General features: G+C 40.1%; 1 protein-coding gene across 1 annotated transcript in view; it reads right to left on the reverse strand.

Moving 5' to 3' along the window:
* The window catches only part of KLF16 (Kruppel like factor 16), a 73,324-nt gene continuing 53,411 nt past the window's right edge, over positions 1-19,913 (reverse strand). The window contains exon 3 of the mRNA XM_033955194.1: positions 1-105. The gene's annotated coding sequence lies outside the window, so the exon portion shown is untranslated. The remainder of the gene's footprint in view (positions 106-19,913) is intronic.

Here is a 19,913-nt window from a genome sequence, read left to right on the forward strand (position 1 = left end):
TACTGTTTAAAAATATATATATTTTACATAACAAAGAAGCCTCACTGTACAAGATCCTGTACATAATTTTGACTGTCTGCTTCACAGCAATATGGCTTTCCACCCCTTCAAAAAAAAAAAACAAAATTTAAATAGTCACTCATTTTTTGTACATACAAAGCAATAGGTGAGTTTCTGAAAACATTTGCTTAAATATATTTTAATGATAAAAGCAATTAATAATAATTATGCAAGACATGATGCACTGTATGCTCTGCTTTCCAAAAGTAATGTAATACCTTCCTCCCCAGCACATAAACAAAAATAGACTTATCATAAACTAAAATGTTTTTCTGTAAGTCCTTAAAAGACTAGTGATAGGGCTTCATGTTTATCATGGATAGTGTAAAAGGAGATTTCATAGTTCTGTGGTTCAATTTTTTCCATATGTTTGGGTTTTTTTTTTAGTTGAATTATGAGCAAATTGCCAGTTAGGAGAACTCTGATTTGGAGAAGAGAGGAGTTTTGTTCACTTCTGAGGCAATCATGAAGTTGTTTCCAATCAGTTTCTCATTACTGACCACAAAGGGCCTCTTTTACAAAGCCGTGGTAGCAATGCTGCTGTAGTAAATGCACCAAAGCTCATTCAATTCCTATGGGTTTTGGTGCATTTATTGTGGCAGCATCATTACTGCAGCTTTGTAAAAGGGGCCGTTACTCTCCTATGCATATGTGTCATGATTTTTACAGCCAATTAGAATTTTAAGGCCTATAATAAATTTTTGCGTTAACCCCCATCCTACTATACAGATCCATGTCTGAAGAGCTTGGTTTTACACCCCTTGATGTCTTCATGCATCAAGGGCTGTAAAACCAGTGCCACCTCAATCTGGCCTTTTTGACAGAGTTCTAGAGTGACCCTAACAAGCTGCTTGCAAGGTTATATCAGTATCTGAGGGAAGGGAAACCAGTATACATTAGCAAAATTGCTCACTTTTATACACAGTAACCCATCATTTTAAGGCACTTTTTGATAAGTATATTTAAGCTTTTTCTTATCAAGTAGTTTATAAAGAAGGTGTTAAACACTGCAAGATAAAGAAATGTGCTATAAAAAGCTGTATAACAATCTATGGCAACAGTGTATGCTCTTCCAGTCACCGTATGTTCAGTATAATAATCAAATATAGTCAGGGCTGGATAAATTCCTCTTATATCTTCAATACTCCTTGATTTCCTATAAAATCAAGGAGTATTGAAGATATAAGAGGAATTTATCCAGCCCCGACTATATTTGATAAAAAGCTGTAGGCATGTTTGAGGACTTTTCATATTTCCCTTGTCTTATGGCTCTTTTCAGAAGGTCCAGTCCATGATTTTATCTATCACAAGGTGCCACTGAACTATGGTATGGCAAAATGACAATTCCATTTAGTAGACAGGAACTTAGTTGGCATGGGGGCCCTTTTATTAAAGCTTTGCACGCTAGATGCTGCACATTGTATTTTATACTTATGGGCCACAGCACTTAGCACATGCAAACGGACATTAGTGTGTGCTAAGCTTTAGTAAAAGGGCCATTTAATCATTAGAAAATAACAGCAGAAAATTACAGGATGGTCAAGATGGACCATTTGGCCTTTATCTGCCATCATGTTTCTATGACTTACAGGGTGGTAGTGACATGCATGAACTGTATCTGGGTTTCTTCACATTGACAGACTTAGTCCAAAGAGAAATACTGTATTGGGTTGTATACTGTATGCCTTACACACGCGTAGGCATTTCATCAGCCAACTGGTTTGAATGTAACTTAGCAGGCACATGTGTATGACTGTATTATTGAGTGCAGTGATTGTCTGGCTGAATCAGGACACATGTGAGAGGGTTCAATAAGATAGCCTTTTTCATCAAAGTGAATCCTACCCCTTGCACAAGTTCTAGAGTTTCTCATTGATATCAGGAAGCCTTTCAGAAGCTCCCATTCTTCTTTCTCTTTTTGTACCTATCTAGTAGAGATTGGGAGAACAGGAAATCCACAGGAAGCCACAGTAGTGCAGACAAAGGATGGAAATTATAAAAAGTATGATAGAAATACCATGATAGCAAAAACAAATTAAACAGTAGCACCACAGAAGTAGAAATCAGTGTCTCGATTTAATGTAGCAGTGGTTTTTTTCCTTCTGTTTCTGTGATCATGGTTGGTGGGTTTAGGAACCTTGAGCATTTGTACATGCTCAAGGCCCACTGCTTTCTCACCACTCATGATTCCTCTTCTCTTAGGTGGACTTTAGTGTTGCTGCCTGCAGGAGGTAAGAAAACACTTTGTAGAAGAGGGGGAAGGAAGGAGTGAGCCCACATGGGGAAGAGGATATGCTGAAGACTAGTTGGGGGGGGGGAAGAAGTAAGATGATAGAAACCACATGGGTGGAAGGGAGAGAAGAATATGCTGGAGAAAAAATGCAAAGTAATAAGCTTGGTAGTATTCCTGAAAATTATGGAAAAATAAGAAAGGTGAGAACTATGTGGCTAGAGATTATAGAATGCATCAGATGTGCCATGATCAAGTAACAAAAACCAAACAGAAAAGGACCCTAATGGTGAAAGCTCTTGCTATAAATGATGTTGAACAGTGAGACTCCAGTGTTGTTTTCCTATTTGCATTTCTCTTTTTATGTGCTCCATGCATACCGGTAATTCCATTCCTATTTAATCTTGCCTGGTAGTGTTTCTTAGTCAAAAATCACATAATAATGATGTGGGAGGAGTCGGAATACAGCATAGGCTTGATAATTGTCTAGTTTTTCCAGGATTCTGTGTTTATTTTTGTGAAATGTACTAGAGATCATAGGTGGGGGAAGTAGATAATGAAAGAGAAATGGTTAATTTATTTACCATTTCCTTTTCTAGCCTGCAGTTGAAGTTATAAGTATATTCTAGCAAGTAAAATAAATGGAGTAAAGTAAGCTTCAGTCTCTTATTCAGCAAAAAAAAAAAGTAGTCCTGCAACATATGAATTGAATAATGGAACAGCAGTCTGTGAGAGCAGTTCATTTTGGTAAATGGACATTAAGAACACTGAGCAAAGTGTCATTCAACCCTGAAATAGAAGTCACATGGAACCAGGGATCGTAATGTATATTATTAAAAAATAACCTTTACAAACCTAACTTTTTAGCTAGAGATACTTTACACAGAATAAAATTTTTGTATTATTGTAACTTAATATTAATGTTTACATATGCTGCATAAGAATTTACATTTGTGACTAGTAAATGATGTATTGCCATTAATCTTTATTTTAAGCATATATTCTAGTCTGTATACTGTGACAAATCAGAAATTGATCTATTTTCCTGGGTTTTCAGACAGTGCCATTCTGCCGTCTGACCAACAAACTCGAGGATTAACTTGCAGATTCCAGTGTAAGAATGTGTACCAAGGAAGTCAGAATGACAGCTCCAAGGATTTAGCATGAAAGTTTATTGACCCCAAACATGGCAAAATGTACGTGAACAACATACTACCTTGTCAAATAATAGTTTCTTGTCACCTATGAAGTGTTGTAGAAAAAGAGAGGAACTCTCTGTCAGAAACTGGAAGCCATCCGAAGCTTTGCTATTACTATTGATTTCTGGACTGAAATTAAGATATATGATCATTATACATTGGGGGGGGGGGGCATGGCCTCCCCAAAAATTTGATCCCTGGTGGTCCAGGGGAGCAGCAGGCAGGAGCAAGCTTTCCATGCTCTTGCCTGCTGCTAACCCAGTCGGTGGCAGCTGATTTCTTCTGCTGCTGAGCGGCAACAAGCAGGAGCATGCTTTGATGCTGCCTGCTCGGCGCTCAGCGGTTTCTTTGACTGGCTCCCGTGAATCGTGAGAATTCAAGCGTGCTCCTGCTGGTTGCTGCTCAGCAGAAGAAAAAATCAGCTGCCACTGACAGGGAGCAGGTAGAAGAATGGGGCAGGGTCCACTGCAGAGCTTGGGAGGGAGAGAGGAGGACTAGGTGCAGAGTCTGATAGGTTGGGAGGGAAGGGAGCTGGGTGCAGAGTCTGACAAGGAAGGAAGGAAGGGGGCTGGTTGAAGCCTGACGAGTTGGGAGGGAAGGGAGCTGGGTGCAAAGTCTGACAAGGCAGGAAAGGGGCTGAGTGAAGAGCCTGACAGGAGGGAGGGAAGAGGGCTGGGTGCAGGGCCTGACAGGGAATGGAGGAGGCTGGGTGCAGAGCCTGGCAGGGAGAGGCTGGGTGCAGGGGGTAAGGGGTTGGGAAAGACAGATACTGCATGTACTGGGAGAGGGTTGGGAAGAACAAATCCACGGGCTGGGGGGGGGTTAGGAAAGAAGGAAGAGATGCTGCACTGGTAGAGTAGTGGGAAGGGAGAAAAATAAATGCTGCTGGTGGGAGGGAAAAGGAATGGAGAATTGTGGACATAGGTGTGTGGCAGGAGAGGGAACGAGAGATGATGTATATGGGGAAAGGAAGAAAGAGGGAGAATCGTTGGACATGATAGTGGTGGAGAGGAGGGAGGGAGGAGAGATGACCCATTGAAGGGAAAGACTAAAACGGTTAGAGCTCTTCAGCTTGGAAAAAAGACGGCTGAGGGGAGATATGATTGAAATCTACAAAATCCTGAGTGGAATAGAATGGGTACAAGTGGATCAAATTTTTTTTTTCCCGTCAAAAATTACAGGGAAATACTTTTAAAACCAATTGGAGGAAATTTTTTTTCACTCAAGAGAATAGTTAAGCTCTGGAACGCATTGCCAGAGGATGTGGTAAGAACAGAGCATAGCTGATTTTAAGAAAGGTTTGGACAAGTTCCTGGAGGAAAAGTTCATAGTCTGTTATTGAGAAAGATATGGGGGAAGCCACTGCTTGCCCTGTATCAGTAGCATGGAATATTGATACACCTTGGCTTTTGGCCTGGTACTAGTGACCTGGATTGGCCACCGTGAGAACGGGCTACTGGGCTTGATGGACCATTGGTCTGACCCAGTAAGGCTATTCTTATGTTCTTATGAAGGAGAGAGAGATGCCACACCACAGAATGGAAGGGAAGGAGGGGAGTGAGAGATGCCAGACCGCAGAAAGGAGAGGAGATGGATGTTAGACCTTGGGAAAAGGGAGGGAAGGAGAGAGATATACCAGACCATGGCAGAGGAGAGAGATTCCAGGCTATGGGAAGGAGAGGAGAAAGATGCCAGACCATATGAGGGGGGAGGAGGAAGACAGATGTCTGACCATGGGAGAGGGAGGAGATTGTGCACAGCAATAGGCAACAGGGAAGAGATAAGAAGAAATGCATCTTATGGATAGATGGGGGGTAGGGGAGAAGAAAGAGGGAAGAGATGGTACACATGGATAGAGGGGAAGGGAAGGCATGGAAAAGTAGATTTTGAGTAGAAAGTTGAATGCTAAAGACTGATGTATGTATTTTTAGTTTGTCCTGTATTTGCATAGGGGTTATCTGTGTTCTGCATGTGTGATCAAGGCCAGGTGTTCTGGTAGGAATGAATGTTGAGAAACATACAGTATGCTTTGCGTAGTTTAATTTTGTGGTTAACCATTTTGTATTGTTAATAAGATTATATTGTGTGTATATATAAAAATGAATAGAAAAAATGGTATTATAATTAGTACTTTTATGGGGGTGGGGTCTGGGGCAGACATTGCAGGCCCCCCCCAACAAAAAAGTGTTCCGCTTTCTATGTTATACCACAGTTACACTGCATTACTTTGATGAAAACTGGTACATGCAAACTAGTGCATGCATTCAGTAATTTTGGCGATGAGGGAGAGCGCTGCTTAAACAACAACAAAAAAAAAAACCTGCTGAGAATAGCCTTCAGTTTGTTTCGAGCATTTTAGCAGGGTAAAATCTCTACTGAGCTAATCTCATCTATGTGAATAATAATGCAGCTAATCTGAAAGTAGCATTTCAAGATGAGGTCTGAGTAGGTTGCGTAAATCATAATCTCAATCTGGAACTCTCTCATGGACTCCAGCTTAAAAAACTGAAGTCAATTCAACAATCCAACAGTGGAAGGAGGTTGTTACACTCAGTCTACTGTTCACTGGAGAAAAGATTCCAACACTGCATGTCAAGTCAGTAGAACAGTATTCTGACTGAAATCTGTGGCAGAGAATATTGAGGAGCTGTATGCAGTTGCCACTGAACAAGCAGTTCCTGACCAAATTGTGCGCAATTGATAACATCTTGTTGGCAGAAGTCATTATAACATTACCCAATAAATATCAGTCGAAAGGGCACCTGACAGGCTTAGACATCCATGTGATAGCATCCTTAAAGTGCACATCATCCAGATTGCTATTTTACAGTTACAGTAGAGACTCACTTGGCAGCAACATAGCTGTATCCAAGGCTGAAGGGTTGTTTAGACCTAATGACTGTTGAAGGGTGGAACAGAGCTGTAAACGGACTGCAATCACTGACAGCAAATCAAGCTGTAGGCCAGATGTAGCCAATTGCCAAACCACCAACAAAACGTCCAAAACGAGAGACCAATTTTTTTGGAGCCTTATTCAAGATCCAGGAACAGCATCAGTGATTGGCAAAGTAGATGCATACATATTGAGCTCCAACAAGCAATTCTGTTCATCTCTCACTACCTATTGGCAGCAGAGAGGACCTAAAACTGACGTGTGTTGTCTATTCCCTACTTGGAACTGCTGCCACCAGCATATCATCGGAATGTGTTTTTTTCTGTATCAGAATTAACAATCAAGGAACATAGAATAAAACTGAGCTCTGGCTCTATGTTTTATTATCATTACATAGTTTGAAATGATGGACTGTGAGAACATTATGGACATATAATTACTGTTTCCTTAAATATCAAGGATATTTTTTTTTAGTCTATTTACCAAAGTAATGTCTATTGTCTTAAATTTTAATAAGTTATAGCATGCTTTTTATGTTTTGCTTGAATTTATAAGATTTTAAGTGCAGATTGGGGATGAAAATAGAAAACTGTGGGAATGGTGAAGAGACGTTAACAATATGAGGGGTTTGGGGTAGGGATGGAAAAGGAATTGATTAGGGACTGGTGGGGATGGGAACTAGATTATATCCCTGTGTACACCTCTACTATCCAGCTACTCCTACTGACAAAATAGAAAGCAATGGCATGGGTGCACACAAAAATAAGTGTCTCAGTAATGTCAAGAACCCCCCTTTCTTGACCTTCCAAAAGTAGTTTTAGATGGGCCGTCAAATGGATGAGAAGTGAAAGGGAAAATAAAAGCAGCATTCATAGTTGAACACTAATAATGTAGAGCAGGGCTGCCCAAGTCCGGTCCTCGAGAGCTACTGGCAGGCCAGGTTTTCAGGATATCTACAATGAATATGCATGTGAGAGATTTGCCTGCACTGCCTTCTTGGTATGCAAAACTCTCTCTCATGCATATTCATTGTGGATTTCCTGAAAACCTGGCCTGCCAGTAGATCTCGAGGACCAGACTTGGGCAGCCCTGATGTAGAGATAAGTCCTCAGAGCAAGCTTCCATATTCTTTTGTAAATAAAGACTGCTGAAAGGTGCAGGGTTCTACACAAATGAGAATATCACAACTTGCTGTTTCATTTTCAAGACAAGACTCAAGAAGTATGCACTTGCACTCATTAACAAAATCAGTTTTCCAGAAATTTACTGGCAAAAAATTGTGCAAAGACAAGAAAAGAGAGCCAGTTATTTCCCTTTGGGTTTGGACTCACCCCTCACAATAAACAAAATAGATTTTCCCCTAATGCTTTCTTGTCCATTTTGATAAGAATTAGATGGCTGATAATATTCATAGGCCAAGCCATTTCAACTCCTACCCATTAAGAATAAAATGTTAAGAGTTGCCTAATTGAGCCTTTTGGTGCTTCACTTCTGCACGTGAAGGTTCAACAGACATTGCTTGTGGCTTGTGGTGATCAACCTTGAGAATCTATAACGAACCAGATTATAAATTAATGTAAAAAAATTACATAGTACCCTTTCTCACACATGCATAATTTGTGAGGTATTACAGACATGAAGAAAAGCATAAGTAACTGGACCTTCCCCTCCACAATGTACAAAGTTGGTATCCAAAGGAACAAGGCTTACTCTAGGGTAACTTATTTGAAACAAAGTAGAATACTTAATATAAAAAAAGATAGCAAGCATAAAGAAATACAAAAGAGGCATCTGATCAACAGTTATCCTCTGCAATCTATCAAACAGAAAAAAACATTACATCAAACAAGCAAGGAAGCAGGTTCAAATCACATCTGTAAGCTAAAGGTAAATTATTTTTAACAATACATTTTCAATTTCCATTGAAAAGGGATCCTATTGAGGGCAATTAAAGCAACCTATTCTTTTAAAACATTATTTTTAAAATATATATTTTAGGTTATTATAGAGAAAACTAGGAAATCTTTAGGTCATATACTACAGAATTGTATTCCCTTATGCAAATAAAATCTAAAACATCATACATTTCTACAAATAATTTAAAGAAAATAGTGAAAACCCTCTGAACACACTTAAATATTTGGGCCAATGTAAGAGAACAAAAGTAGTTTCACTATTCTGTTTATTTAAAAGAATGTATTTACTGAGTCCACCATGAAAAGTACCAAGATCAAAAACATGCCCACATATGAGCCTTATGGCTAAAATTGAGCAATACAGTAGACGCAAGGGAGATTGCTGACTTTCTCAGTTGTGCTGAGAGAAGGTTTAAGAAAATAGTTTATAAAAAGAGCCCTAAGCACTTACATATTTTAATCTTGAATATATGAGTTACAGAGAAGGACAACTTCCTTCTGACAGTGGCTTGGGATGGGCATGAAAGGAAAAGAATATATACAAATCATAGGAAGGCAAGCCTCTTACTGGGTCCATCCATGAAGGCTTCCTTTAGTGGGTTCTTTCATTATGAAAGAGACACAACGTTCTGGAACTAATACAACAGACTTCAATCATAGGAGGTATTTCACACAAGCAAAGTCACATGCAAATCAGTATTACAACTGGAAACAAGCATACGCAGAAGCATAAAGAAATAAGTAACAAAGAGTTACAGAATAGAAAATGAGGATCGTATGGAAATGTTCTTCCTAAGAAGTCTCTTTTGCCCCTTGGCTAGCTGGGAATAACTTGTTCAGCTGTGCACTGAACATAGGAAGTAGAGAAGAGGATAGCCCAGGTTTGTGATGACTGAGCTGGCCATCCAATAAAGAAAGGCCTGTGTTTTTTCTCCCTGTCAAATGACACGACGGGAGATGATTGGTTACTCTCTCATTTAAAAGCTGAAACACTGAGGCAATAAGTAGGATGCTAGAGAGACCGTGAAGACAACAACCCAATGATTAAATGTTTAAGAAACACTTGTTGGTAAGAAGAAAACATTAAACTATAGGCACTATATACGTATTACATAATTATTTTAACAGAGCTGTTTATACAAACCAGGAAGTCTGAACAGCCCTGATGAAATGGCTTAGTCTGTGAAACGTCGGCAGCAAGACAGAAGGCTGCTTTATATTCAAACACAGTGACAAAGTTGACTATAAAAATCTCAGTCCTTCAGCTTAGTGGCATTTAGTCGTTCTTAATGGAAGTTTTTGCCAATGAGGTGGGCGGTGGTCTGAGCTGTAAGCTCTACCGAAAAAAACCTGAGGCTTTTCTTCTGTGAGTCAACTTTCAGCCTTATTTAAGTGGTGGTTTTGTACCTATATATTTTCTAAAATACTTGCAAGAGTGCATGTGCATTTTCTAGCATGTGCATTGGAAGCAGCCAACTTACATACATGTTGGAAACATGAACAGCACAAACTAGTAGCTTCCACATGGAGATAATGGCACTTACCTGAAAAAGTGGTGCCATTCCTATGTATATCTGTCCTTTTTTACAAACTTCACATGTAGGTGGTGAGACTGCAGTTAACATGGCTTCATCTTGGAAGTAGAAATAAACAATGGGAGATTAAGAATAATGATTCTCTTCAGCTTTTCAGCTGATAATTTTAAAGTATGGGAAAAATTATCTTTGAAAATGGGAAATACATGTGTTGATGTTAGTCTACCCTCTTAATCTCTGTGTGGTATGGATCTTTACATGTAAATACTAGCTTTATGAAGTCAGTACACATATGTACCATATACATATGTAAAAGCCACTGTTTACATGTGGCTTTTTTTCTAAAATAATGACCATTGTCATTTCTCTTCTGCACAAAACCTTTCATGGGCCAGCAGGCAGCTTGGGACATTTTTTAGTGACTCTAATGCATGAAATACAATGAGGGCCATTTTCAATTTGCCCTTTAAATCCAAGTTTAAACGTTTTAGGAAAAACATCCAAAAATCCAGTAGAGAAAATGACCATTGTCAAACCAGAAAAACATCTTTTCTTTTTTTTTTCTTTCAAAAATGACTACTTCATAGACACGTCCCCTTGAGATTTAGATGCACTTGACAAACAACATAGAAAACTGTCTAAAAATGTATTTTTGAAAATAGCAATTTGGGCATTTTAGCAAAGAAAATGTCCAAATGCACTTTGTGCCATTTTGGGGATGTTTTTCTCTTTTGAAAACGAGTCCCTTGGTGTAGGCAATCGCTACTAAAGGAGAAGATCAGAGTGAAAATAGCCTGGTGCCATGTGCTTCTTCTAATGAGAAACCTGCTGGCCAAAACAGTTCTGGGCTGCTCTCTCAAACACAGCAGGGCACTTCAGAGTTTGGGCTTTAAATGGTAGAAAATGGAAAATACTTGTAGTTTTTGTGTGATGGTTGATCAAATTCATTCATGTAATTAGTTTTCTGGATTCTTTTGCACAATTTTATGAAAAGAGGACCAATGTAGGAGGAGGGGAAAATCCATGTTTCCTAATTTACTTATCCATTTCCTATAGTAACTTCCTTTGCATTCAATATTACACATTAGGGCATTACATGACTCCTTTCATCCAGCGAATGCAAACCATTACTGAATGAACCTGTCTAAAGACTTAGGCACATCCCAAATGGTGTGAGGTAAAAAAAAAAAAAGAGGTACTTTCAGAGTTAGCTGCGGCTGACTGGCCATTGCAATGTAAGAGAATTCTTTTGATAAGATAGTGTAAACCAACTATTGCAAAAGAGGTAAATGAGAAACTGTCTCATCAATGGTTTTGATATATTGCATGTGACTATGATAAGCTTTTTCTACTGTTGTTTCTGTTGATATTTATGAAGACTTAATGCTCAGTAGCTAGAGTCCTTCAAGTGCTAAAACCTAAATTATAGAAATGAACATGATATCTTGCAAGACTCCACCTCGGTCATTTATATGTTTCAGGAGTATTCAGGTTTGTCAAGTGAACCGGCAGCTAGAGAGCTTAGCAAGCACACCTGTTGAATTGTACTATTCTCTGAAGATATCCAGGCATTTAAAAAATCTCCCCTCTAGAATGATAAAATGTATCATGTCATCACATCTGTGCAACTCCCCCACCCTAACTACCAAGTTATCAGCTAACTATTAGCCAACTGCGAAGCTCAGTTTTCAATTTCCAATATGTAACGTTAGATCATCTGGTGAAAAGATACATAAACATAATTTAATATAAGAAAGTCAAGTCATGTGGATATACGAATCTGGTTGCTATACAGAACCACAGATGAGGAAGCAGCATTACTAAAAACACAGGTCTCTCTGATACAGTAGTCCCTTTTCACACACATGAAGCCAGGTTGCTTGCACACTTTGTTCTTGGCCAAGAGATACCCAGCGTTTCAGAAGATCAACAGGCTGTTACTACACAAGGGTAAACTGTTAAAATCACCATATAAATGTGCCATCTTACTCTGAGGTGGGCGCATGGAGAAGTGAGGCAGCAACTCTCACTGCTCCCGATATCAGTAAATAATCAGCTAATTAAGACCTCACAATGAATCAGTTGTCCTGGACTGGCGATATAAAGAGGTCTTAGGTACTAACCCAGCAAGATAGATCTTAGATGGCTCCAAAAATCACCAAAAAGGAGAAAGAAAAGAGCAGAGTGTTGGAATCCAAGATGCTGGATAGGCAAGCACCTTCACTGATGCCGCGCTCGGCATGGACAGCTGAGATAACATAGAAAGATGATGGCAGAAAAGGGCCACAACCCATCAAGTCTGCCCACTCTATTGACCCACCCCATTGAGTCTGAGTGCTAGTGACCTAGTTCTTTAACTTGACCCTCGTAGGGATCCCACGTGGATGTCCCATTTATTCTTAAAATCGAGCACGCAGGTGCAATTGGCATTGGAACACACGATGGGGAAACAACTGCAATTGATAACAAAGTTAGACATTGTGTATCAAAAATTGCCACTTTCACCACTGACATGCATGAGCTTCAACAGGGTAGGTAATTTAGAAGATGAAATTCAAGGCCTAGTGGATGAAAAGACCCAATTGCTAGAAAGGATAAAAGTCTTGGAAGAAAGAGCAGATGACCAAGAAAACAGAGCACAGAGAAACAATCTGTGCTTAGTGAGCTTACCAGACTCCTTGAGAGATAAAGATCTCCCAACCTTCTTGGAAAATTGGCTGGTACGATCGTTAGAGTTTAACTTAGGTGCTTTTCCTCTGTGTGTTGAACGGGCACACTACGTGGGACTGATACATGAGCAATCTGATCGACCAGGAGTGGTAATTCTCAGATTTTTTGATTATTTGCACAAAGCATTTTCCAGTGAAAATTGTTCCAGTGTGAGAAGAGGAAAATATTGTATTTTCAAGATTACTCAGCACAGGTTTCAGCTGCACACAGCAGCTTTTCCTCCTCTGCACTAAATTGGTATCTAAATGACGGAGGTGATCAGTGGGGTGCCGCAGGGCTCGGTCCTGGGCCTGATCCTTTTCAACATCTTTATAAGAGACTTAGCAGAAGGGCTGCGAGGTAAAATGACATTATTCGCCGATGACACCAAACTGGGCAATGTAGTGGGCTAAAGCACAACGGACATAGATTCAATGCCCGACAACATGATGCACAACCTACTACTACTGGAGCGCTGGTCTAGGTCCTGGCAACTCAACTTCAATGCCAAAAAATGCAAAGTCATGCACCTGGGCAGCCAAAATCCATCCAGGACTTATACCCTTAATGGTGAGATCCTAACAAAAACTGAAGCAGAACGAGACTTAGGGGTGATCGTAAGTGAGAACATGAAGACTGCCAATCAAGTGGAGCAAGCTTCATCCAAGGCAAGGCAAATCATAGGTTGTATTCGCAGGAGTTTCGTCAGCCGTAAGCCTGATGTCATTATGCCATTTTATAGATCCATGATGAGACCCCACCTGGAATACTGTGTGCAGTTCTGGAGGCCGCATTACCGCAAGGATGTGCAGAGACTTGAGTCGGTCCAAAGAATGGCCACCAGGATGGTCTCGGGACTCAAGGATCTCCCGTACGAGGAACGGCTGGATAAATTAAAGCTATACTCACTCGAGGAACGCAGAGAGAGGGATGGCATGATCGAGACATTCAAGTATCTCACAGGCTGCATCGAGGTGGAAGAAGATATCTTCTTTTTCAAGGGTCCAGCGACAACAAGGGGGCATCCATGGAAAATCAGGGGCGGGAAACTGCACGGGGACACCAGAAAATTATTTTTTACTGAAAGGGTGGTTGATCGCTGGAATAGTCTTCCACTTCAGGTTATTGAGGCCAGCAGCGTGCCTGATTTTAAGGCCAAATGGGATAGACATGTGGGATCTATTCAAAGTAGATAGGTAGGGGAGGGTCATTGGGGTGGGCAGACTAGATGGGCCGTGGCCCTTATCTGCCGTCTGTTTCTATGTTTCTAAGCAGGTGCTTTTCAGTTTAACTTAGCCTGCTCATCTGAAAATTCAGCATGAAGGCCGATCTCATTCTTTTGACTCAGTAGCCAAGGCCACTAAATTTGTAGACTCCATGGAAGTAATATATTAGGCAGAATCAAGAAGATATGGTAAAACTCATGTGAGTAGCATGGGGTGCAGCAAGTATTTGTAGAGATGTCATTACTTGTTCTCTGCACCTTGCTACAAATATTTTCCAAAATGCGACTCAGAAAGTTATGGACCATTATACTATGTGCTATAGCAGCAGATGTGATTCTCTTAAGAAAAATATGGCAGCTAAGTTGCACACCTGGCTCAATGGAATCTACAAAGCAGACTTGGACTTCTGGATGTTATTCTTTGTCAACTCAGCACATGTATTTGGAGTTTTAGGGCCTCAGGTAATGATATTAACATTCTAAGGCTGATGGGCAAGCTGATCCCCTATAGGGGCTGAACAGCTTTGAGCTGGCATGGCTGGGTGCATATACACATATTCTCAATGGATATGCAGGGGCCAGAGCTCTGCAGTTGTGAACATAAGGTATAATATCCCCATCTTTGGACTCACATTGGCTGATATCTGGACAATATTTACAGATTTTGTGTTGTGCTTGAGAGTTCTTTATAATTAATTTATAACTATCAGACTCTATGAGCAAGGATAATGGGGAGTTTCAGGGATAGTGGACCCTAACTGGTCTATCATTAAGATACACCTGTTTTGTATCCTTAACACAGGAATATTGTAAAGTTACTAATCTGTCTTGTACAGTGCACAATCAGGGACTTCAAATTATCTGTATTTTAGAACTTTTGGGCTACAGGTATGGTCTTGCTTGAGTTGGGAGATCAGGTTGATGACTTTAGAATGTGTGAGACAAGGAATAGGAGGAAATACAGAGATGTACTTCTGCAGTATTCAGATCATGGGGAAGCAATGCTGGGGGAGTAGAGGCTGGAACGTGGGGAAAAAAGTGGGAGTGGTAATTTTGATCTGGAAAAATGTGATGCTGACAACTCATCAAGTAATAGAAGATCCCAATGGCAGATTTGTGATGTCAGTGACCTTAGATGGTCATCCCTTGGTTCTATGCAATGTATAGACCCCAAATTTCTTCTTGAGGAAATTTTATAAGATGCTTTTGAGTCACTTACCTAGTTCTGCGGATCATCCGGTAATCCTAGGAGGGGATTTAAACAAGATTCATGATCCATCAGTTGATTGCTCCTCAACCTCTAGAATAACACAGACAGTAGTGTGTGTGGGGATTGCCATGCTGTGCTCAGCTCTGCACATGGTGGATCTGTGGAGGACCCGATACTCGACAGATCAAAATTTTACACATTTATCTCGGGCGCATGCCTTGTCTAGGATCAACTATTTTCTGGCTTTGAAAAGGTTTCTGTCCGAAATGTAACAGTCTAAGATTGGATCCTTAGCTATATCAGATCATGCCAGGGTAACTCTGTCTAAATGACAGGTCCCTTGTCCATCACATACACCAGAATGGTCCTTTTCAACTAAGTTTTATATAAAGATAGCAAATTTCTTCCTTACGTATTGTCAAAATGGAAATCATACCAGGAAATGAACCAGAAGCATAAAAGAGACAACATTCTATATTAGGAAAGCACCAAAGCTGTTTTTAGGAGAGAAATTATTATGTATTCTTTTTAGAAAAAGATAATATAGAAAGCAGCTGAGACTAACTAAGGTAATTAAACTGAGACAGTTTATATGGGAAGTATGCAATAGAATTAAAAGAGCAATTATTAGGAACACAACAGGCCTTGAACCAACTCATCCACCAAAAAATAGTGTATAACATTAGTTATTATAAATATAGATTATTTAAATTTGCTAACAAAAGCAGTCGCTCTTGTACAGACTGATCTGCAGATCCTCATAGGATAGTTACATTGCGTAACCACCTCCGCGACTTCGGAACATACATACAAATCAGGTTATAAATTCTATATTATCTTTTTATGCTAATCTATATAAGACTCCAGAGGATATGATAACAGATAGTATGTAGTATGTACCTTGATAGTATAGATATACCCTCCATACTCCCTGAGGCAATACCTAAATTGGATAGACCTATAAAGCTTGAGGAGGTGGAGGGAAGTGATCCATCAGAGCCTTCTGGGTAAGGCCCCCGGAATCAATAGCTACAGGAGTGAATTCTATAAGCTTCTCAAAACAGAAATAGCATCTATTCTTACTGAGATGTTTAATATTATTGAAAGGAGTACAATGCCATTTTACTTGAATTCAGCCAAAATCATAGTGTTTCTGAAACCAGGAAGAGATCCAGAGAAACCAGATTCCTATTGACCTCACTTTTAAATTATGAAGCTAAACTCATGGCAAAGGTTCTGGCCAACAGCTTCTTGAGAATTATTCCCTTGTTGGTTTTAGAGACCCAAGTAGGTTTTGTTAAGGATCACACAGTTTGAAAGAATATAAGAAAGGACCAAATTCCCACACTGCTTGTTAGTTTTGATGAGAAATCTTTTGGAGAGGGAGACAAGATGGCGACTTGAATGGACATGTGAGGAGGAGGAGCTCCTCAGAACTGGCAATTTGTTAATAATAGCATGGTCAATCGAAAAGGGAAACCTCAATCTTACCCAGCTGAATTGAATTTTTCCCCTATGCCAAATCAACGGACCTTGGAGGGCTTTCTTCTCCCACAAGTGGGGAGTAATGTTTGGGGGGACAGAGCCTGCAATAGGGGATATGGCTCTGAGTATTATTGATACCACGCTGAGCCCTGAACTTTGTGATACTCTCTTTCAACCCAGGTGTGGACTTGCTGAACATGATGTCATACGAGCTGCTGTATCTCACACTGCAGCCGGGACGCGTTGGACGGTCCACAAATGGGGCAGCTGCAACAGGATAAGAGCAATTAATCTGTGTCGGGAGCAATTGGTGGAGGCATGGATATTGGATACATTACTGGTGATACCAGGAATCCTATTGTGAGTGATAAAATCTCCCCCATGTTGAAGAAAAAATGGATAAGATTACACTGGAAGAGGTATGGGAAGCAGTGAGTGTTTTGGAGACTTCTTTGATAGTATGTTACAAATTCTTGAATTGGCACAATCTCATATGAAGCAATGTGAAGATTCTGTTAATGCACTAGAACACAGGTGTCGAAGTCGGTCCTCGAGGGCCGCAATCCAGTCGGGTTTTCAGAATTTCCCCCATGAATATGCATTGAAAGCAGTGCATGCACATAGATCTCATGCATATTCATTGGGGAAATCTTGAAAACCCGACTGGATTGCAGCCCTCGAGGACCGACTTCGACACCCCTGCACTAGAAAAACAAGTGCAAAGAGTTGAAAGGGCTGTAGAGAAAATTAAATCTGTTCAATCAGTTTTGGTGAGAGATAATATGAATATTCATCAGAAATTAGAATTTCTGGAGAATCATGAACGTAGATTAAATCTGAGATTTCTAAACTTTCCTCAGGTTCTAGTCCTCGCACCATTGGAGATGGTTAAAAAGTATTTAAAAGCAAATCTACAGATTCCAGATGAAACAATACCACTGTTTACTAAAGCTTTCTATGTTAATTCAAGAAGCCCAGGTGCACAATTAACTAGCCCTCTCCTTTACAAAGCTGCACTAGCATTTTTAGCACAGGATGCCACAGTAACAGCTCCGACGCTCATAGAATTCCTACAAGTGTCCGAGCTGTTACTGCTAACGCTAAAAACACTAGTGCGGCTTTGTAAAGGAGGGGTTAATGGAAGGAGTGAAGAAGTCAGTTTTAATCGTACTGGCTTCTTTGAAGATTCTAGGCCTATAGTGACTAAGGCAACCCTTTTAGCTTCTTTTGCCCTGGAATATGATAGAAATTGGATTCTTCGTATGTATTTTCATTTCAAAGATGTTATATTTCTGGGACATTCGGTTTTGATTTTTCCTGACCTATGCAGGGCCACGCAATTGAGAAGAAATGCTTTTTTAGCTTTTAAATCTCAAGTTCTGGCCCTTAATGGGACTTATTTCCTACAATTTCCTTGTAAATGTATTATTAAGATTGCTGAAAAGACATGTTTTTCATGATCCAGAACATTTGAAGAATTTTCTCATATCAAGGCAGACTCCAGTACCCATAGCAGTATCTACCCCTTCAGATGTTTAAAATGAGCGACACAAGGAAATGAATAGGAACCCCACTTACATTATATTAAGAATTTTCCTAAAAACATAAGTTTTTCCTATATTAGACCCCCCCTATCTTTGCTGTAATCTTGTCTCCCCCTGGCTCTAATTATTTCTTTAAATTGGGTTGGGTTGTTTTTTGTTTCTTTTTGTAATAGATATTTACATTATATATATGGTTTGTTTATTTCTTTGAATTTTCATGTAAAATTGCAAAATTAAAATAATTAAAAAAAGTTTTTGACCAAGTGATGTGTGAATTTATGTACGCTGTTCTACATAAGTATGGACTGGGCCCTTCATTTTATCCAAGCCACAAAGGCACTCTACTCTGGCCCACAAGCAAGGGTTTGGTCTAATGGTTTACGCTCAGATCCTTTTCCAAATCAGCGGGGCACTCATCAAGGTTGCCCCTTGTTTCCGCCTTTGTTATTCTCACTTTAGATCCACTTTTGAGAGAAATTCAAGTAAATCTGGAGATAAAGGGTTACAAACAGGGGACTAATAATTTAAAGATTGCAGCATTTGCTGACAATCTGCTAGCCATTCTTACTGATCCTCAACAATCTCTTTATACTCTGTTGAAAAGTATAAAGGAATATGGAGACTTCTCAGGATTCCATTTAAGTTTAGATAAATCTTGAGGCACTGGCCAGCAAAGAACTTCATGAGGTTTGGGGGCAGTCATTTCCAGTTCATTGGGTACTGGGGTCTTTCCGGTACTGGGGATACAATTGTCAATGAATAGTAATCAATTGTATAACCTTAATATATACAAAACATTACAGGATACAAAATCCCAATTAGCAGCATGGACTGATCTTCCACTGTCTCTTCAGGGGAGAATTAGTCTTTATAAGATGGTCAACTTTCTGAGATGGTTATACTTGCTGCAGTCTCTCCACCTCTCTAAAAAGATTTGAGAATATTACAGGGAGTTAACCAGGTTTCTATGGAAGAATAAGAAACCAAAATTGAGATGGTCATATATGGTGGGTAAATGGACTAAGGGAGGCTTAGATATCCCAGTCCTAGGAATATATAATTTGGCATGTCTATTGAGGCATGTTAAAGACTGGCTCTCAGGATCAACTTGGTTCACAGAACCATCATTTGAGGTCACTTATTTCACCCCTGGCATTTAAGTTATCTGCTTCATCCCATACAGGGCAATTCCTTATGGAGTTTCCTCTGGTATCCCCTATGGGGGGCACAAAGACATCTGGTGAATTTGTACACAGCTGATATATGCTATACAGTTTTTCTAAGCTGGATGGGTAATGCTGAATTTCATCCTGAGCTGGATAATAGAGTTTCCTACACTAGAGAACAAGGGGAATATAATGTATAGAGCAGTGTCCCGCAAACTTTGTTGCACCGCAGCACACTATACATAGTGGCTGCAGCTCAAGGCATCCGTAAGTTCACAGACGTCACTGTGATGACATCACATGCATGCATGGCATCATCACATCAACGTCCACATATGCACGAAGGCCCTCCAGACGGGCTCTGAGTCACGAGTGGGGGGTGCCTACAGGGAAGAGGCATGGAGAGGCGCTGACGTCGGCTGATTGTCTATAGGACGTGCCTCTCGCTACATGTCTTGTAAGCAGTCAGCCAGCACCAGCACCTCTCCTCCTCCCCAGTATGCCATGGCACACTAGTGTGCCTCCTGAGATTTCAGGTGTGCTGTGACAGTTTGAGATACACTGGTATAGAGCATCTGCTTAGGGAAGATGGCAAATACTTTACTTATGGAGTTTCCTAATGTACCTGATGTTTGTTGGAGATGTGGGGCGGGGGAGGTACTTTATTTCATGTATGGTGGGATTGTGCTAAGGTTCAACCATATTGGGTTATGATTACTGGCTGCTTGACTGCTTGGTTGG

The sequence above is a fragment of the Geotrypetes seraphini genome, chromosome 8, assembly GCF_902459505.1.
Source record: "Geotrypetes seraphini chromosome 8, aGeoSer1.1, whole genome shotgun sequence".
Classification (NCBI taxonomy): Eukaryota; Metazoa; Chordata; class Amphibia; order Gymnophiona; family Dermophiidae; genus Geotrypetes; species Geotrypetes seraphini.